The 4915-nt window shown below is 39.2% G+C and overlaps 1 protein-coding gene across 4 annotated transcripts in view; it reads right to left on the reverse strand.

The window, feature by feature from the left end:
- The window catches only part of LOC106870405 (cadherin EGF LAG seven-pass G-type receptor 1), a 535294-nt gene that overhangs the window by 515142 nt on the left and 15237 nt on the right, over positions 1 to 4915 (reverse strand). The window contains exon 2 of one of the 4 annotated variants that reach the window (XM_052966876.1): positions 372 to 560. The exons of the other annotated variants lie outside the window; for them this stretch is intronic. The gene's annotated coding sequence lies outside the window, so the exon portion shown is untranslated. The remainder of the gene's footprint in view (positions 1 to 371; positions 561 to 4915) is intronic. 4 annotated transcript variants of the gene reach the window in all.

A 4915-nucleotide genomic window follows, 5' to 3' on the forward strand; every position in this document is an offset into this window, starting at 1 on the left:
CATTTAAATTTAATTTGCCAAAATATTTCAGTCGCTTTGAAACCACTGCCAAAATTCCGTGCTGCATCTTTTTGGGGGGAATAGTGCGTCTCGAAGCAAATAAATTTAGAAATTATAGCATGTAAATATTGGTCTGCCCAATCCACTCAGAAGGCTTCGATCGGCCCAGAGCTTTTGCACAAGTCACTTTCTCAATGCCCCACGCCGTAGGAATGAACCAGAAACTATGTGCTTGAGAAGAAAATGTCTTACTACATGGCCACGCCTGCGCTTAATTTAATTCATAATCAACAAGGGTGACATATATTAATTGGACAAGATTATCAATAAACCAATATATACTTTCTAAGAAACGAATTAAAAATTGGTACCAATTCGGAGCTTTTCTGACGCGATCCAACAGATTGGGAAATCGTGCTGGTTGGGTTAAGACTCTTCGTAATGCTTCCATTGTATCTGAGTTTTCCTATGAGACGATGAACCGATGTAAACTAACATCCCAATACAACAAAGCTAGCATCTGTCCGTTCATTCCATAAATGGCGCAATGCTGGTAATCCCTTGGTAGAAATAGAATTAGTAATATAATAAGAAATGCAAGAAGAATTGGTACCAGAAATTCAATAATGAATAGGTTTAAGACGAGTAAACGTAACTGCATAAACGTGCTTTTATTTACCCAAGATTTTATTATATTCCTTTTTTGGTGTTACGGAATGGAATATAATTACTATTAAAATTGTTTAGATTCAATATTCAACACTGTTACCGTGTGTATAATTGTATACAGATGTGTAAAGGTCTGGAGAGTAATGTATGGGCATGCGCTGAAATACCAATATTATCAATAGTAATACATAAGGATATGAAAATATGAATTATGCATTAGTATGCACTTGTACGTAATAATATGCAAATGGGGTCCATTTCATTAATATTCTAATCAAATTAAATATGCAAATATTGATGTTGAACGTTATATACATCGTTTATATATTTCTGTCTTGATCTGCTCCGAACTTCTCTTTCCATATTTTTCTTAAAGTATTTGGTTTCGTGTGTGGATGTGTGTATATATGTGTGTGCGTGGTTTGTGCGTGTGTGTATGTGTGTCTATATATGTGTGCATGTGTATGTGTGTGTGTTTGGTATATATTTGTGTGTGTGTGTGTGTGTGTGTGTGTGTCTGTGTGTGTGTGTGTGAAGGGGCTCAGCCTAGCAGTTAGGGGCATTGTACTCTCGAGAGTGAGATCGCGGTTTCGATTCTCTGAACGGTTGCGCGTTGTGCTCTTGAGCAAAACACTTCATTTCACGTTGCTCCAGTCTACTAGATCGGCAAATGCCTAACCCTGAGAGGGACAAGCCTTCCCATCAGCGAGGAATATTGGCCTGCCTGCCGCCTTCCTGCATGGCCAACGGGGAGGCATCATACCAAAGCTAAACTTATACATATCGTCAATTTACATTTGCCTACAATTGTTTCCATGTCCAACTCATTCAAATTAGAGATTTATAAAGGAATAGTGCATATATATATATATATATATATATAAAAGATAAACAAGAGTGAAAAGACTACAGAAGGCTTGTGTTACATGGTTAAAGTATATATTTAAATTATGTCACAAAAATGTTATAAAATTGTGGGTATATAAACATTGTATTTGGAGAAATAACCGGTTCCGTGTTGTTTTTTCAAATTTCTCTACTTCTATCGTAACATATCTTCGCTCCCGTGTGTAAAAAAGAGTTATATAAATATATATGGAGATCGAGAGACGATGTGGCTGCCACGTAGTTTCTGTTTACCTAATTCACTCTCAAGTCATCGGTCGAACAGGGCTGTAGTAGAATACACTTGTCAAAGTTGCCGCAGAGTGAGTCTGAACCGGAAACCCCGTGGTTGCGACGCAACCTTCTAAACCACACAACCATGATGCCTGCTACGGCACACAGCTACGCTCGACAAAATAATTTCGTAATTTATGTGCTTTTGTCCACACTTAAAAATAAAATGGATGTGACAGCTCATTCAGCATTGTGCACGCAGATGAGGTTTATGCTAATGGAATTGCCGTTCTCAGAGTGACACATCACAATGTCTGCAAATATGAAGCTGAGAAAGTTTTTCTTATCCCATGGTAGATGCCTTGTAATTATGTGTGCAAGTGAATGTGTCTATATGTATGCATACATACAAACATACATACATACATGTATGTATGTATATATATGTACGTATGTATATAGATAGATAATACATACATGTATGTATCTATATATATACTTATATATGCATCTATGCATCTATATATATATACTTATATCTACATACATACACACACATATATATATAGGTGAGAAAATTGGTATATATATAGAGAGAGAGAGAGAAAGAGAGAGAGACAGAGAAAGAGAGAGAGACAGAGAGGGAGAAGGAGAGAGAAAGAGAAGTAGAGAGAGAGAAGGAGACAAAGAGAGAGAGAGAGAGAGAGAGAGAGAGAGAGAGAGAAAGAGAGAGAGTTCAGTGTAAATTTAACTGTCTGCCTAAATGGAAAAGAGATCACAATATTCTGACCCAAAATCAAAGAATATGAACTCGATTATGGCTGGGGTATAACAGTTTGCTCCAGGTAGTCACCCTCACCTTCAACGACGGCTTCAAGGTGACTCCGGAATCTGGCGCCTACGTTTCTCACTGTATTCCTGGGAAGATGTTCGAACACCTTGTCAACCAGCATGGTGTTGCAGCCAGAGCGGTTGGTGTCTCTCAATCATGCCCCCCACATAGTAATCCATGGAATTACTATATCATTTGATAACCAGTAAATATAGCCAGGGCTGACGGTGCGCAATTATGCCGTCGAGATGTAGGCCCCGAAACGGCGCGCATTCTCTCCTGATAACCGCATACATTTGCTTGCTTCTGGTATGCGGAGCTCTCGAGTAGTAGCACTTGGGTGGCCATGTTGTTTCCAAAACATCCATGGGATTACTATGTGTGGGGCGGAGTAATAGTAGGCCAGAAATTGAGGTTGGGAAAATCATAGACATTCCCGTAGAAATTCTCTGACAACCACTTCTGACTCTTCCCGGAGGCATGGCAAGGAAGGGAAACCTACTGCCACTCATGTGGTCTTCCAGCAGCAATCCTCTCCGGCGAAAGATTGACCACAGTCTCCAGTAGCTTTACATAGTTGTCTGAACTGACCCTAACATCACGCTCAAAGATGTGGAGATGAATTCCGAGGTTCTGATACAGAACGTATTGTGGTTCACTTTCCATCGGACGTGGCTTCTTTCTTTCCGTTGCAGCTGTTCATGTCACGTCCCACAGCCGTTGCAGTATTCACAGAGCGCTGGACAGCAACCATGGTGTCGGCATTTTGATACCCGGTGCGAATCATCATGACACAGATGGACGGTTTATGAACGCCACGCCAAAACGCATGACTGCTTCCACATGAACTGCTTAGAATCCTCTCTCGAGCTGATCTGCCAAGCGTGTACACACTGCTGAGGAGAGCTCAAATCAAGTGGACAGGTCACTCAAATGTCTCCAACACGCCTCCCAAAGACACTGTGTTACAGGGAACTGGCGGAAGGCAAACCCATGCAAATAGGACAGATAAACTTCAAAGATACATGTAAAACCTTACGAGTTTTGAGATTAACCCCCGACACCTAAGAAACACAAGCGCAAACCCACAATGTCTGGCATAGACGCAGCATCTGAGGTGCCACCGCTTACGAACAGAACAGGATTGCAGGAGCACAGGGAAAACTCGAACCACGCCAGTCCGGAGACAACTTCCTGCTTTTATTCCCAACAGACCAGCAGTGTCCGACCTGTAACAGAGCCCTCTGAGCACGAATCGAACTGATTGGCCAAAACCGGGCACGCCATCGTCTTCTCCTATGTCATGTACTTGGTCATCGCTGACAACTTCAGACCAACTAGTGAGGTTTGCATTTACTAATGCATGTATGGGTCTTCATATGTATGTATGTATGTATGTATGTATTATATATGTATGTATGTATGTATATATGTATGTATGTATATATGTATGTATGTATGAATGTATGTATGTATGTATGTATGTATGTATATATGTATGTAGGCATGCATGTATACATTAATCTACGTATTTATGCATGCATGTATGTATGTGTGTGTGTATCTATATAACCATGTTCTTATGCATGTATATATATATATATATATATATATATATATATATATATATATATATATATATATATAATGCATGCTGTGTACAGACGAGTCTTATAAGGGGTTGGCTAACCGGGAAACTAAAGATGCAAGTGCGATTCACGATGCTAAACAGGTCCCAGAGATTGTCTAAGCTGTTTGAGGAGAGGCCTGACATTGTTCTCGGGTGGGAACAGGAAACAACGTGAGAACACATTGGAAAATTTCTCTTGAAGTCCCTGTGTAACAGCAATTATTTATGTGTGCAAAAGTGCGCAGGTATGTATGAATGTGTGTATATATTCACACATGTATGTATATGAGTAAGTATACATGGACATATATATATATATAGAAAACAAATATAGGAGAAATTGAAGTTGAAAATGCACTGAGAATAGTTAAAATATTGTTTTATTCAAATATTTAAATATTTGAAGCTTTAACCGGTTTCACAGTTTACACTGATTTTCAAAATGTTGAGAAATAGAGATATGATCCACAGAGGACCAGCTTTATTTTGAGGTATGATACATGTTCCTGTGTTGGTAATTATAGCTGTCCTAAACAAAATGGCATTACTTTTTGACTCACCCTCGTATATAGCATACTTTTCTTTGTATCACGAAATATCTATATGCATCCTTGTACATTTGTGTGTGTTTGTACGTGTGTGCGCGTATATATGTAAATATATAT

Source organism: Octopus bimaculoides, chromosome 4 (assembly GCF_001194135.2).
Source record: "Octopus bimaculoides isolate UCB-OBI-ISO-001 chromosome 4, ASM119413v2, whole genome shotgun sequence".
NCBI lineage: Eukaryota > Metazoa > Mollusca > Cephalopoda > Octopoda > Octopodidae > Octopus > Octopus bimaculoides.